Source organism: Anas acuta, chromosome 6 (genome assembly GCF_963932015.1).
Source record: "Anas acuta chromosome 6, bAnaAcu1.1, whole genome shotgun sequence".
NCBI classification, from domain to species: Eukaryota; Metazoa; Chordata; class Aves; order Anseriformes; family Anatidae; genus Anas; species Anas acuta.
In genome coordinates this window covers 20,530,296-20,547,829 of record NC_088984.1, presented here as the reverse complement: position 1 = coordinate 20,547,829, position 17,534 = coordinate 20,530,296, and the positions used below count along the sequence as shown (strand labels likewise).

The following is a 17,534-nucleotide window of genomic DNA, read 5'->3' as shown; positions in this document are numbered from 1 at the left end:
TTGGGGGGTTAAAATAGTAATGTTTACCAGAATTTTCTCACAAATAGTTATCAAAGATTATACTGGTTCTACTAGGGATAAAATGATGGTCAAGAAAGTAATGCCCAAGTGGTCTATATGTCCTTCAGAGGCAAGTTGGTTTTTTCTTGCTGCTGCTTTTTCATTGACAGTTTTCCTCTTTTCATGTCCTTCTCCTTTTATGTCAATACCTTTGAAGTTGGCAGTCAGTAGAGCTCACAGTGTGCTTTCCAGCATTTCCCTTTTAATTCAGACTGACTCAGAAAAGATCAACTGAGACTGGAAGATTAACCTAGCCATCACACCCTTTTAGCCCTTTACCCCTGATCACCAACTCTAAACATGACTTTTTAAGTATGGATATAATCAAAATAAGAACCACCAAGTTGTCAACAAGCTGTAGGACGCTCAGTCCAGATTTCAACCTGTATTCAGGTTGAATGACTCAGGAGATAATCTCTCCATGCTGTAAACTCTATTAAAAATAGATGTTACTATTTAAAATGACATTTAGCAGACAGTATTTTTATATTACATACTGTCTTCCACAGAAATTACCTTAAACTCTGATAGGTTCCATGTTACTCGATGTATTATTATTTTCCTTTCTGACCGTTACAGTTAAATTACATGAACATGCAGAGCAAGGCTTATCGGTCAAGTTAAGTGGACCAAATTTCAGTGGACAAACTTACAGCAAGAAGTATTCATAAACTGCATATTGCACTATCACCTTTCAAAGTTTTTTTCAGCAGCTTAAGATTTATTAAGTATTGAAGTCCATTTAACTTCTTAAGATTAAACTTTTATTTTATAAAATTTTAATAATTTGTCCTTTGCTGCATTTGGCAGCTCAATACAAAAGATCATGTACTGCTGAATTGGCAAAAAAAAAAAATCACATGACTTATTCAACAACAGAAACATTCACTAATAGTCTGGGTTATATAATGAATTGCCTCATTTATACCAGGACCACATTTGACAGCAACACGCTGTTTGGAAACATCTCACAGAACAAAAAGGTAAAAAACATAAACACAATATGAATTAGAGTAGATCTGTATAGCGGTCTTGAATTTTTCACACGTTGATTCAGAGTAGTTCCATTTAACAATTACTCTCAAACAAAACACTAAAAGGAAAATAAAAAAGGAAAAGACCACGTGGCTTTGTTGTAGATGGATCATTTTTGTTCATCTGTATCTACTCAAAACAAATGCAGTCATCTAATTTCACTGCAGGCTGTCATGTTTTCCAGGATGAATATGTTATTACTCTTCTCTTTTCTTATAGAAGACTCAGGGAACACAATTTTCTTCATGAAGTGAAAAAATCCAGAATACTTGAGATGTGCATCACTTATCAATTTTATTATTAGAAAAAAGATATGATTGGTTATTTTCAATTACAATAATGTTTCAGTGCTCTCTTCCATTTACCAGGTTCATATATTCATACACATCACAGAATGTGTGGCTGTGTAGGAGCGTAAAAAAAAAAAAAGCAGCAAAGGATTTCAAGAGATACTCTAAGACAAAAACCTTGTATTGAAGAAAGGTAATCTTTAAAAACCTCTTTCTCTATAATGAAAATGGTTATCAGTCCACACAACCTACATGCGTGACCTCTGGAAAGAGCTTTAATAGACTCATGGCTGGGGATTGCACCAGTTATGCTATTAGTCTTTATTTTGCAGGAATAGCACTCTATCTGACAACTTGAGTTCTGGTAAGAACAACTTTTTATTGTACTGCCTAAAAGTACGATGGCATTTCTTTTTAGAATGATGCCAACATTTTGAATTTCACTGCAAAATAATTCATTTTTATAGAAGCTCAGTTACTGTTCATGAAATATGTAGATTCATCTTTCCCCTTCAAACTGTTCTTAAAGACCTTCCATGGTGCTAACAACAGTGCTTACAAAAAGCATATTGTTTGGAGGCACTATTAATCTTACAAGTATCTTCTTCAAGGAAGAAAAAAAAGACACATGGGTACTTACATTAGTTGCAGGTGTTATGATGGAAACAGGTGGGATTTCGTCATAGAACAGATGAGCAGAACAGATGTCATTCAGGAAATACATTTAGTCATTGGCAGGTTAATGATTAATGAAGTAAGTCATGTTTTAACCACACAGAACATGCTTTGTCCAACGAATAACTAAGCTACTAAGCACTTGCTGGTAGCTACTGAATACTCCCTCAAAGGTGGCTGAGTATGCTACGTGCCAAATTGTGAACTGTGGACACAAATACACAACCAAGGAATCTGTAATTCTAAAGATTTTCTCTTGAGCTTGATAACTTTTGTGTTGTTGATAGAAATGATACATTGTTCTTAATTTGTTTGTAGTAAGATCACAGAATTAGTAGTCCTTTGTTCTTAAATCACTAAATTGATGCTTCGAGTACCCTATCTATAAAATTGGGCTAAATGGATCCAGAAGCTTAACTTTTAACATCTATAAAGCACATTGGTGCCCTCAGGTGAAAGGTATTACCTAAATGCAAGGTACAAAATAGGCTCACCCTCCTCTGCCATTATGCCCATAAAGAATTTCCAGGAAGGGGCATAAGAGTGTCAGTTAAGCTTCCCCAACATCTCTTTACCTAATACAACACAAAGTGTGCTTCATGATGATGGCAGAAAAATCCATCGCTTCCATGGCACCTCCAGAGCTGATATCACTTAAACCCAACTTCTAGTCTAACACAAGACGCCAGATATGGAAGGGCAACTCACTACCAAGAATTAAAGTTGTTTTGTTTGTTTGTTTTGTGAGCATACTAAGTCCTTTGCAGTTTGAAATTAATAATATGTTAAAACACCTGCAATTCATACTGCTTTAAAGATAAAATGTAAGACAACCCATACATTATCAGGTGCTAAACTACAGAGAAACACAACACTTGCCTCACCACTTTGGCTTATCAAATTTCCAACGAAGGCCATTTGCAACTCCAGATTATATTAAATACAGCACATCGAGTTCTATGGCTTTTGTATCCTTGCATCAGCTGACATCACTGAATTTCAGCAACATCTGGCAGCTTCTACAGTACTCAGAACACATTCACAGAAAAACTGAAAGCTATACCTCTTGTTAACTTGCTACCATAATTTACTCTACCATCTTCATATAAAATCAGAACACTGCATGCAACCTCTCAATCACCCTTGCTACATATACAACAAGCTGAAGGACAATATAGTCTTATTTTCTACTACAAGAGATGGAAATTAGGAGAAATAGATATCTTATTGGAAAAAAGTGAGTGTAATTGGGCTTGCCTTTTGAAAATGTTCTCTTTTGAAGCAAGATGAGTAATCAACCATTTATTTCCCAACATTGTGTCTTTTATTCTTTCTTTCTATAATTCATAATTAGTTATAGAACTGCATGCTCTGTTTCCTGATGTATTGCTCTTGTGAGGAGCTGGTCACATACTCTCATATTCAGTGTCTTCCATGGTCATAGTGATCCTGTGTCTCAGAAGGAGTTTTGCTTCAGTAAGGACTGCAGGATTCAGCCTGTATAAGAGACCTCATGCAGAAGCACAGTGTTCCTTAGAACACAACAACATTAGTAAGCTTATCAAACAAGAACTGCTGCTGAATTCTCAATGATACATGTACAGTTATGTGCTAGAAATAGTTTAATCTGTCGAGCTTTATGTGTTCCCCGTCATTCAGCCTGCCTCCAAAGTCACAGCTGGTGAAACAAAATCTGTCATTTTACCACAATAAGGCCAATGATGCAGTTCAGTGAACACCATTCATCCTTTACAGTAAGCTGTGAGCCTAATTACAGAACACAGATAATAGATTTTTTATTGGGAAAAGGAAAATAAATATTTTAATCTTAAAATACATCTATCAAAAACATAATTAAAATTGAAAATACATTTACTATTCTTTAAATTACTTCAGTAAATTTAGCCACATAAGCCAAACCAAGATAGGGCCTCCAATGACCAGATTGTATCATCAGCCTACCACGTTGTTTCTAATGAGGAATTAGCAGATGAACCTCCAACACCTGTCACCGTGAACACACCCTGGCAGTCACAGCCCCATCCATGCATGTTGCAATTTATTTATTTATTTTTTTTTTAGGCATACTGAAATATAGCAACCAGAGACAATAGTTCTGTTGACAGTTGCCTAGGTTTACAGGTAGGCAGATTTAACATGAAATTGAACCATTTGTCCCTATTTCCAAAAGCTAAGAGAAAAAGACATAGAAACAGTAGAAAGTTAACCATATATAATGAGATTTTCCTACAAAAGGTTACATAAAACAAATGGTTTGTATTTAAGTAAGTTAACATTTGACATTAATTAGTACCTGACAAATTCTCACAGTTTCAAGTCCTATTCTGCAAAGCATCCCCACATAGGGTAACTTACTGAAAATAACAAAAGGATTCTCAACAAGACTCAGAGGATTTCCTGGTTTGTGGCCCATTCAAATCAGTAAGAGGTTTCCATTGATCTAACTGAATAATTCACATCCTAAACACTCCCCCATTCATCTGCCTCCTACTAAAGGCTACTCAAGTTTGATTTACTTTCAGTATTATATTTCACCAAAGTTCACTCAGTAGGAAGCAAGGTACTGCCTTCAGCTCTGTAAGACTAAGATAGAAACTGCAGTTTCCAAGCAGGAGTGAAGAATCAGCACAAAATCCTCCCATGTATTTGGAGGCAGGCCTTTGAAATTACTTGTTCAAAAGCGGATGGGGTGGGGAGGGGAACAGAGAAAAGGTATGCTCCTGCCAAATTCACCCTCCAGCCACCTCCTCACTTGGAAATGATTCACTTCTGCTTTGGACTAGTTTCTCCTTCTCCACTCCACTTCCCTTTTCCCTGAAAGGACTGTTCTACTCATGTAAATATCTAGTACTAAACTGTTAAAGTACAACTTCAATTCTTATCTGCTAGAATATTAAAGGTGCATCTACTGAAATGATGTCGAAGTGCCTTAATTCTAACAAGGAGAGCAAGGATATGCTGCTTTAAACCAAGGTCAAAACCTGCTATGGGAATGTAGTCAAAACCTACCCAGGAAACAGTTAAGAGAGAGCAAAATTCAAGACACTCCTGCCTCATTGCTGAAAGAAAAGAAAGAAAAAAAAAAAAGTTCTCCTTGACCAAGTATTTTGCTGTCTTTTATTTACAGAGTTATCTGGTATTTCCCCCTTCACTGGAATGGATGTATTGTTTGTTCCATAGGCTGTACATAGCGCTAAAGTCTGTAAAACAAATGTATATTGAGTTTAATGTTAAATTGACAAATACGGATAAGAGACTGTAGGATCCTAATTACTAGAAAGTGTCTAAGTTAGCAATCCACTTTTAAAACTTTTTTTTTTTTTTAATAAAGGGTCCTGATCCAGTAAAATGCAAATTGAACATCTGCTTACATTCTTTCTTAGAAAAGAATGATGGCTCTGCATTTTGCGATGTATAAATCCACACTTGCCCTCTTTTGGTTGTGATTTTACGTGACTGTTTATTTTGATGCTGCTAAGTAAGCAAACAAGTGGATTAACAATGAACTACAGGTCCGGCTGTAAAACAAATATAAAACCATAAGTGAACAAAATATCAACTACCTCTTTAAAACACATTTAAATGAAGATTTATTCACAGGTCTCCAGCTTAGAATATTTCATCAGCCAGCATAATAATGAGCAAAAATAAATGGTAAAAGATAGTCAGTTCCAGAATTATGCACAAACCTCCTTTTGATTTTCAAGATTCATTTTATGCATTGCCAAAAGAAAAGCACTTCAGGAAGAATATAAAGAGAATATAAAGAGATGTCCCAAGAAACCTCCTTCACAGGAACAATCCTGTGTTCAAAAAGGTAAATATAAAAGTCACCTTTAAAGTAATGAGTATGGAAATAAATAATGTGCTAAGCACATCAAATTATTTTGAACATCAAATAACCACCTTCAGAAAATGCATTTTAAAAAATCTCCTTTTTTTTTTTTTTTTTTTTTTTTAACTTTATACAAAGAAAATGAATGAAAAAGTATTGTGAAGTGTTCTGCTTGGGAACATCTGGATTATCTTTGACTTTTTCCCTTGAACATTGCAATTCACAGGCCACTGGTTTCAGGCAGATTTGGCAGCTGCAAGGTTTCATTAGCCTTTTTCAGGACTTGACAAGGCATCATTTATTCTTGTCATTTACTCTTCAGTTTCCAGTTTCAGTTTCTGGTTTCACTGAGACAGAAACATGTATTTTATTTCAGAAATACTTTTTGATGGAGGTGAACTCACACAGTTTTGCATTCCAGTGGTCAAGCTTTAAAACAGACAGCATAATTATAATTATGCTTTGTCATCTCATTTATTCACAGAAGTTTCAGAGAGTTAAAGAGGCACCAGCAAATTAACCGCAATTGAAACTGAGGAAGCAACAATAGAGATTTTTATTTATAATCACATCTTAACTGCAATACAGTATTTTGCTTTTCTATTAAAACCATGCCTCTGTCAATTTGCAAAGCAAGAGAACTGACAGTTGTGAAAGAAATAAAGATGGGACTATAATATTTCTGTGCCTGGCTGAAATGCATATCGTGTTGTCTAGACACTAAAATTCTGTAGCTGGAACAGTAGGATACTGCAATTACACTGCATATTTGTAGAGTTGTCTTAGAAAATAAAGCATCTTAAAGTGAAAATCTCATAGGTAAATTTCTAAGGGCAAGTCCTCAATTGTACGTGTTTCAAATCCCCACTGTACAGCAAGCTAGCTTATGAGGCCTGAGTAGGCCACCAGCCTGAGGTCCCTGCCCAGTGGAGCAGGTCCACTCTCGGAAAGCTAAAATTTGGCTCAACAAGAGGAAAGCTAACTGAGATGCTGCAAATTGTTTGTCTTAAGTGGAGGAAAATGAACTTATATGACGAACGTAAATAAAAGGTCTTTGATAATTTCAGACAAGCAGTTAATAAGAGATGACTGAGATATAGCTAACATGAAAATGCAAGTGGAAAAAGCAAGAAATGGTCAGAAGAACTTGGGATACCGTTACAAAAAGAGAAGCAAGATCATCCTCAATGAGGGTAATTTCACTCTATGATTCCAGGAGCCAAAAAATACTAACCAGAATATTAATTTTCATCCCAAGAAGGCAGCTTCATTCAGGTAGTGAACGAGGAATCAGAATATAAAATTTTCTGTTCCAACCACCTCTGCCAGTAAACTTCTGTGATATACTGGACAAAACTTTTTGCTACTTGTACTTCTTCACTTGTATTTCTTTATCTGATTAATTTGGCTTTTCTTTTCAAAGAGGAAGACACTTTCTTATCCCTCCATTTCTGAGAGAGAAATGAACCTTTTCTTAGTTGAGTCTCTATGGAAATATGAACAAAAGCAACAATAACCTCATAAAAGAAGCTTATTACTACATGCTTGATACGGCTAGTACTAAATTCAGTCATTATGGTTGATGAGAACAAGCACCTACACTCTGCATTTTCAACAGGAAACGAGGATTACTCTTTATTCATACCTTTTATGACTCACACCTTACTCAGTGCTTTCAGTTTAGTCTGGCTCATACCATTTTAAGAACTGCTATTATTCTGATACTCTTACCAGTCTGGTTCAGAAATGAATACTTATAGAAGGAATACATTAGTTAATGGTGGCACGTTTCCAATGAACCACTGGAATCTTTATCATGGCCCTTGTAAGAAATTCACTAAGTACTGAAGCATAAAGAATAGTACAAGACCTGTAAGAATACCTTTTTTATTTCTTTTAAATTGAATTCTCTTACAAGATAACACACCTTCTGAGCATAAGGACTGTATGTGGATTGGAATTAGTTTCCTGACCTATTCTTTCCAATAAGCTCGCTTTCAAAACATTTGAATTTTGGTCTCCCTTATAAAACGTTGTATGACTCAGGAATTACAACTGAAGTGAAAACTAATAAACACAGGTGACAAGCAAACCAAGATCACCAAATGCAAAGAGTAGTCTCTCTCAAAAAAAAACAAAACAAACAAAAAAAAAACACAAGCACCATCACTAAACACTCTGAGGAGACCAAAACATTTATAGCAGCACAGTGATGAAACGTTGTTGGAAGACAGAAAAGAGCTGACATAAATCATTCTGCGTGGCTTAAGAGAACATTGGCATCTGACACAGGGAGATGAAACAAGAAAATAGCCAAGGATGTAATCTAGGAAACAGAAATACAATACAGACCTTTTGAAAATAAATGCTTTGAAGACCGTTACTTTCATGACTACTACGAAATGCAAACTACCACATGATAGACTGCAATATCCTGGGAATGGGTAAAAACCCCAAAGCAACTGGTGGTGAAAGGATGGACAGGAGGAATACTTTAAAATAAATAAATGGGTATGAGACAAGCACATTGTTCAAACTGTGGAAGAGTGAAATTTGGGTGCCCTAAAAATTGTTAGATTTTTGCCACCAACTTTAACTGGGAAAGGATTTAATCTTCTGTGAACATCAGTAAAAAAACATGGTGTAAACAATGTGCAGAATGCCATAGCAGTAATTGTTTTGGATACAAAAATGTGTTTTAGGTGTCTTTTTCTATAGTAAATATTAACACACTGAACAAGAATCCAAATTACAGCATGGTTTTATCTTTAAAATGTTAAAAAACATCAGGTACTTATGTTCCAAATAAAGTCAGCTGTGATCTACAATCAAACTCTTATACAATCAAACACCTCAATAAATATGTGGAAAAAAAAAAATGCATTTGTGTCCTTTTAGACACCTAACAACAATTAAACTATGCATAGTCATGTTTTCCCCAGTTTTTTTCTGGAGTGCAGAGTTCTGAAAGATTTATTGAGATCCTCCAAACTGAAGTTAGATATGCTTCAAAGAGAGCTCTCACAAAGAGTATTACTGCATATTTGATTTGAGTGAGCACTAACTGTATCTGAGGAGTCTTTTAAAAAGTCATCATAGGTTCTACAAGGCTTAAATAGCCAATGCAAGAATCCAGTGAGGGGAGATAAATTGTTTGTTTGTTTGTTTTAAATAAAACCTTAAAATAAATGAGCTGAGAAGTAAAATATTTTTATAATAATAAAAATAGAGGAAACTATAGAATACAAACCTTGCTTCTCTCCTAAATGTCCTCTCAGTAATTGATTATGAGGAACTAAGAGGCAATTATATATGTTGTCATGACACGAGCATTCAAATAAAAACAAAAAAAACAACACATGTATCATGACTAAACAGAGAAGAAAATTACACTTTCACCAAGTCAGATCTCTGTTTCTGTTCCAGCATAGGATGTTTAGTGTTCTTTTGGTTTCCCTAGACAGTTCAAGCAGATGCTGCCTGAAGAAGTCTGACACATTTGCATGCTAGCAGCAGATCATGGTTCATCAACTTGCCCAATAAAGCTATCTTTTTGTAATTCAGCACATTCTCACCCAGTGCTTGGTCTATTATGTGAATAGTCTGGTAGAAGGGAATCTGATTAACTTATACTGTGAATGAAGAAACCTAGAAGCAGCATTTTAGCTAATTTAACCAAACTAAACTGCATAAAATCAAACCATTGTAGTCAGCCAGGTAGAAAGGTGAAAGTTGTTACAACTATTTTTTCCTAATACTCTTGGAGACTGTGCTGCTGAACACTGAAGCACTGACACACTCTCTCAAGAGGAGAGACGCTTCTGCCCTCACAAGGTTACAAAAGCACCATCTGCACAGGAAAAACAAAAACAAAAACTTAAGCACTCCCTTACCAAAACCACAATACTTGCTTTCAACCAAGCTCCCCTCTGCTCTCAGACCCATCTTGTTCTCCCCTTTGCCGTGTGTCTGACTTTCCAGCCACAGTCTAAGACTTTCCTCTCCTACAGTCATACTGCAGAAGACAACACCGTGTCCTCCTTTCAAAAAAGGTTTCATCAGGAAAGCCCCAAAATTATCAGTTCTCTCATACATGCATCACCAACACTTCCGATCCTGTTTTAAGCAGCTGTACGTACAGACTCCCAGTTCCAAGCCCAGAACAGACCAGCACCACCATCTCATACTTGACTTATTTTGTTCATCAGGGTATGCATGCCTGCTAAAATATTGCTCCCATAAAGTGATGTATTTTCTGTTTATTTTTTTTCTAAATACAGCTTTCAGTCATTGGTTTTCATCATTCACTTGCCAAGCAGACTAAAGTGCCAACCTTAAATACCTCTATCCTAGAGAAAACCAGAGCTATGCTCAAATTGCTTCTAACTTTCTCTTGGATATGTTATAAAAATACTGACACACTTTTTCAGTATAACAGAAGTAGTTCTCATTAAAAATAATCACAATTTTCCTGGAAAATTCACTTGGTTTTGGTCAGTTCTACCAGCTTCTTTTCCTGTCTTATCAGCTAATTTATTTATTTATTTATTTATCTTTTGCATGCCATCAGTGCTATTTTATTTTGGTTACTAACGACCAGAACAATTAGTCCAATGATTGTCTCATTCAGACTCAATAAAGAAGTGAAGTATTTATCTTCTATCTGTATACTACTCACATTTCCACTTATATACCTGCATGTATGACAAGAATCTTTTTACCACAGCACAGACTAAGGCAGGCTGGAAGACCTCAGGACGTCTCTAGTTCAACCTCCTGCTTAAAGCACAAGCAGCTCTGAGCTCAGTTCAGGTTGCTCAGCACTTTATCCAGTCAGGCCTTCACAAAGGGCATTCACTATCAGTCAAATAGCTCCGTGTAAATACTGGTGCTGTCACAGGACCAGACTTACAGACCAATTCACCATATCATTATCTGTTACTTTTTTCCTCCTCTTCTCCTCATTCTCCTTTCCCTGCCTGCTATTTCTTCACATAGTACTAGTGTAATGTTTGTAGACCTGGAATCCAACAGTCATTTAGTCTGACTACATTTCAGATCGTTCATATGTAAAAAGTGGTCTCCCTGCACAGGATGCAGTTCATCTTTTGCCTGAGAGTTTTTCTTGTCCTTGCAACAGTGGTGAAAACTTGCATCTCCTGGCCAGATTCTTGAGAGAAGCTGCAACACAGCTATAATCTAAATGACCTTTCATTATCATAAAATAAACCTATGGAAATCATTATTAACTCCCTGAATATCCTAGTTACCAAGATTTATAACAAGTGTCTACTCCAATAAATATTTCTTCAAAATTTTTATGAGTTCTACCTTATGATTGCACCTATGATAGGAAAGAAATAGAAGACATTAATTGTTAATAGTAAATGTGTAGATATGCCCAGTGCATTATTACTGCACTAATCATGAATAATGATTAAATATACTGCATGGAATTTTAACATTAATCAAACTGAAAACTGTAACAAGTGAATCAATATATTGCAAGGCACAGCTCCATTTCACCAAGCATGTTTGCAAATAGTGTGATTATTTGTTATTCCATATTTTTGGAAAAGACTTTAGAGGCCAAAGCACATTGGTATTTAGGGACTTACTATTAGAAAAATAAAAAAATAACAATTGCACATTCCTTGCAATCCTAAAGATAAATACAATCTTGCTAGTCTATGACTACTATCTAAAATGATTGGCTTCCATTTTCTTCTGCTTCTATCAGTCAGTGAATTAATTCCTTTACAAATATGAACATCAATATTCTATTTCTGAGAAAGGCATCCATTTTTCAATTACATCCCATGAAGCCTTTGGTACTGTGAAATGTGTGAGGTGTCTTATTACCTCTGCAGTACCAAAGTATGTGAGCAGATTATCTTTTTTCAAGCAAAAATTTAATTTTTTTTTTTTGATTCATTGTAAGTGATGTGAGCTACTGAACTCCAACATTAACCATAGGCTATGAGGTATGGTTTGGAAACTCCCAGGGCTAATGGTTTGAAATCTAGTTTCATTTCTTCAGGATTGCCCTCAAAACACAATCAGATCCATATTACCTTCCTTGAAAAATCAAGTTCTAACTTGATCGCAAAGACACAAGCATGGCAGGTTGCCTGAAAAGCAGCAACAAGCAAAAACAATCATCCCAGCAAAAAGAGAAACTTAAAGCACAATAACTCTCCAGAACATAACTGTGCTTTGTGTGCAGCAACCTATGGGTAAACATGTATGCAAAAAAAAAAAGACAAAATGTTTGACAGACACATCACAGGTAAAATATGCAACTTAAATCTACACATACATTCCTAAATTGCCGTTTGATGTGGCTTTAACCTGAGACTGTGTTCCAGTGTTAAACTGAAAACTAGAAGACACCTTCTTCGCAGCTTGCCCTTTTACCTCCATGACTCAATGATAAAGATTATCACAACTTACTAGTAAAATGTTTCTCTCTAAAACTGAACTACACACAGATGAGAGATATTGAGGCCTGAATATCCTCCCTGCCAGCATTATGGCACCTGTCTCATAGAAATTATGAATGGGAATATATCTTTTTCCCCTATACAACAAGGTTTTAATTCAAATGTCACTTTCCCCAAGGCCCACTGCAGGGAAAAAAGAAAAACAAACAAACAAAAAAACTCTCTGGAGGAAGCATGAAGATGGATATCGTGCTAGGCCACTGCTGACTGGCACAAACACAATGTGAAGCAGGCTGAAGAAGGATGCCTCACGGCCTGGGAAACTAAGGGAACCACTCATCCAATATATTCCTCAGGCGGTGCTGTCTGCAGGTCTCTTAGGAACCTAGACTTGAATGCAGAGCTTTCCTGAGCAAGTTAGATGTGGGAACATCATCTGTCCTCAACTGTGGGTGAGTACCACCCTCAAAAACAACATAGGGCAATTTGTAGCCTCTACGTACAATTGCAATACTTGCTATTTGTTGCCAGCAACAGGAATTCAGCGTTTTTGTCCTTTCCAGTATTCAACGAATTTAACACAGTAATGAAGGCTGCATTTGCCTGCAGCTGTTCCAAAGGGGGCTGGGTGGGGTGAGGGGAAGAGATGAGTTGGGTTTACACAATTTAAATCCTGATGGACCATTTTGAAAGGGAAACATAATGCAATTTTAACAGATTCTAAACAGCTTGCTTCATGCATGCTCACTTAGTACTAAACCAAGACATTCTTAAAATTTCAAGCAGGGAAACCTGCTCTGGTTACCTTGGTGATAAACTAAAGACAAAAATTGCACATAATTGTTGCTGATGTCACTGCTCCCAATTGTTTCCAAGGTTACGGAGGATCTCAAATAATTGTGATGTTTCATTTCTAGACTGTATTGAAAGCCCATTTTCTTTTCTCAGTAAATTGTTTAGTGCTGCAGGTAATCTATCTAAACCTTATCTAATAAGGCATCAGCAGCCTCTCAGCAACCTCTAGTAATGATGTAGATTTATATGTTGAAAGTGTAGCTACCTAGTTCTTTACTGAGCAATTTGAGTCTGAGATTATCTCAATTATTTTTAGCCTAAGAATCTATTTCCATAACATAGTATATTAATCAATCATATAAAAATATCTGAACAGAAAATGTCTTACTGCAAAGCAATATTACATGTGAATTATCTACCTAGAAGGAAGCTGTTCTCTTGGCTGAATAGTGGAAAATTGGCTGTTAACTATTTATAACTGACTGATTTTCCCACTCTGTCTTCAAACTCATTTCAAATGCAGAGCACAAGTACTTCCCTGTACTAAAAAAATATTCAGCCATTCTACACCTTCTCCATTACAACCGCTATTTTACCATGCACCATAGCAAGAACCTCCTTAAAATTAGTAATTGCTGTATTGAGGATTATTTTCTTGCCCTCACAACTACAGGACAACTACAGACAATGTTGTTAACTACTGGGCTTCCATGTAAATTGTCAAGACATGAGAAGTTTTGAAAACACACTAAAAACAATCTATTTTTCATTTACATAATTAAAGCAAGATTTTGTAGCTAGCTCAACTCCATAAATCTAAGCTACGTTTAAAATCCTCACTTCTCTTGAAGGAGACAACAGTTAGTGGATGTCCATCTACCACCTCTCCTTGTGCTGGATGCGCCTTTCATCACTTGACTGCTCTCAGACTGCAGGGCTTGACCTTGTCAGCATGAAATTTTCCACTAGAGCAAAACAAAATGGCACTTACTGTATCTTAGCCGTCTGCTATTACTTATGCAATGGATTTTGAAAAGTAGTAATTTACTTCAGAAACTGGTTGACTAAAACAGTTTACGTGCATTTAATGCACAAAATGAATGGCATATGGAGTCACTAAAACCATCTGCTAGGCATCTCAGCTTCTACCTAGAGCTCTGAGAGGGTTAGAGTGCAGTGCTGAGAATAACACAGAATACGAGATGATTCTTTTCTTGTTTGCTCAGAAAATGGCTAAAAGCTGGGCATGTTTATTTTCACGATTATTCATTTGAGTTTCTCGATGAATTCATTTCAGCTGCACACATTTTAGCTCTTGTGTCTGTAAATTCCTTGCATGTTCTAGCAACAGATATACTGGCAGGAATGTTTGCTGAAACAGCCTGTTTTAAATAAGCAGTGGAGAATATAAATATAAAACAATGCCCTTCTACTTGTAATTGCCTGTATTGACCAGAAAGCCAGCTGGAAGAGAGACTTAACCAATCACAAAATGGCAACCACTACGTAGGCAAAGTCCTTCCTAACAGCTGAAATAGTAAATGTTTATAACAGGCTATTCAACAAGCCACAGAGCGCGAATTACTTGCTGAAATTAGTCTATGAATATATCTGAGGAAAGAATGTAACTGCAAAATCAAATTCTACTTGCAAACAATTTATGAAATGGAATAGAAAGACAAAATCAGTAAGATAACATATGCAACTGTATAATTGTTTATGTGATAACTAACTAGCTAGAGAAATACAGGAGGGAAATTGCACCAAGATGATTTAACTCCAGGACTTAATCTCCGCTATCTCATGTAGTATACAGAAAATGTTTATAATATTTTGCCACTTTCTCAAATATATTAAAACGGTATAAGGTAATGAGGAACAGTTTTACCGTGATATATCTGCTAACTGCATATACTTCCGTTTTTAGATGTATCGCCAGACTTAAAGACTAGTTATCAATACATATTTACCAAAAGGGTTGTTTCTTTACCAAAAGGGTTGTTAGACATTTCTTTACTGAAAGGGTTGTTAGGCACTGGAACAGGCTGCCCAGGGAGGTGGTGGAGTCACCATCCCTGGAAGTCTTTAAAAGATGTTTAGATGTAGAGCTTAGGGATATGGTCTAGTGGGGACTTTTAGCGTTAGGTCAGAGGTTGGACTCTATGATCTTGAGGTCTCTTCCAACCTAGAAATTCTGTGTGTGTGATATTTGATATGTTCTTAGACACAAATCGTTCTCTCTGCTTTGTAGACACAGGTGATGTAAGGAAAATACTACTACCAGCCACTCAATTACTCAGTTCAACCCTGGGAAAAGTCTGTTCATGTCTGATATTGAAACTCTAGGACACACTTGACTTTTACCAGTTTATGTACCTGCTGGAAATGACTCAGTAACATATAACTTCTATACATCTTTAGATGGACAGAGTCCCTAATCAAGCACATTTTGGTAATGTTGTAAACTGTGAGGCAATGTGATAACAGTAACATTTAAACATCTTGTCCTCTTAGCACTCTTTCCCCATGGAATTAATACATGTTTTGTCAGATTATATGAACAAAATGCCAGGACATTCACCCATCTTGCTCCTTGGCTTATCTGAATATGGACCTGGTTTCTGCAAAGGAAAGCCCCTGGCTTCAATTTTCCCTTTCCTTACCACCATATGATTGAACATTTATGCTCAATGGGTAGGGGTACCTACAGAGACAAACAACTTCCAACTCTCATCAGACTCTGTTCACCAAGGAAAAACCAAGAGGCATTATAAAGCTTTAAAAAAGCTGTGCCAAGAGCCCCTACAATTATGCAGTAAAGGACAGATGAAGGGAGAACAGTTGATATAGTCCTGCCTTGACTCAGTAAGGCTTTTAACAGTTTTCCACAAGAAACTGACAGAAAAGCTGATAACAGATGGCCTAGATGAGCAGACAGTGAGTTGGACCAAAAACTGTCTAAATGACCAAGCCTGAGGGTGGCGATTCAAAGTCTAGTTGGACATCAATAGTGTGGCGTACCCCAGGGGTGAATATTGAGTCCAGTCCTGTTCAGCATCTTTACTAGTGATCAGGTTGATGGGGCAGAGTACACCCTCAGCAACTTTGCTTACAATACAAACCCAGGAGAAGCAACTGATACACCAGGGAGTTGCGCTGCCATCCAGAGGGAAGGAACCTCAATCTCACCTACTGGAGAAGGGAGACGGGTGCCTTCTCCAGCTTTCAGAAGAGCAATACTTGACCGATACAGATGAGAGGAAAAATTAATTCAGTTTCTGTTAATGGTAGCTGCCAGTGAGCCTAGAAATTTGCTCTAAATTTACCTGTGGTAAACATGGTAACAGGGTAAACAGGATGATTAAAGAGACAGATCCTGAAACAAACGATCTGTGCAACGTGGTCTAAAATCCTCACTTTCCACTGGTATATATACCCTTTCCAGACTACAATGTACATTGCTTATCTCCTCTTTGCCATGTTGCTTTTCATAGACATAAATTTTCTTTTCAAAACTTCAAATCACTGCTACCATAAGAGATAACACTGATACAATGCAATGCTTCTCACAACGTTGTTTGAAGAACTTATACGTCTATTTTACTTCAAAAAGCTGAGGTCTAATAGCATTTGACAATCTTTTACTTTGTATTATTTTGCCAAAACAGACACACCTAAGTAGTGGCAGCAGATGGAAGAGGTTAAAAGTATCAACTCCCAAACTACCAACTTTGTTAGGCCCCCTTCCATTCATAATTTAGACCCTTCTGTTGGAGATTTGAAAATATATTCCTAGACAGATGACATGTTAACAGAATCGTTTCATGGTTCAGTGTCTTCTCAGTATGATTTATCTCTACCTGTAGGCACTGGAGGTCCCTTTTCAGGAGATTTATGATTTAGTTCCAAGAATTCGTTTTGATAAGGGACAACGTTCACATCATTGTAAAACAGAACAATAACATTTTCTCTAAGATAATGTTTCCTTTCTTACTACCATTTTTAAGAATAAGACTTGAGTATGTAGTATCACAACTGTTTCCAAAACAGTACACATTCATATAGTAAAGTGTTCATGAATGAGAAAGGTTTTAAAAATTTCTATTAATCCATGAACACACATCCCCTTCTCTTCCAAATCCACAAAGTAAATACAAAGATTAGGTCCAGAAGGCTAGTGTCTAATGAAATATCTCACTTAAAATTTAACTGACATTTTCTTCTTCTCTCCATCTTTGCTATCAGATATTCTCTGTTGGACAAGAAAAGAGGTTAACCACTGAAAAATGCTTAAGCATCTGGCCAACAGCTCGTGCCATGTTATCAAAAATACAAAGTTAATGCTTCATATCTTTTTCTTTTCTTTTTTTTTTAAAAAGC

The 17,534-nt window shown here is 36.4% G+C and overlaps 1 protein-coding gene across 3 annotated transcripts in view; it reads right to left on the bottom strand.

Annotated features, from left to right (window-relative positions):
- MYO3B (myosin IIIB) overlaps nucleotides 1–17,534 on the bottom strand; it is a 196,826-nt gene that overhangs the window by 128,180 nt on the left and 51,112 nt on the right. The gene's annotated exons all lie outside the window — the stretch shown is intronic.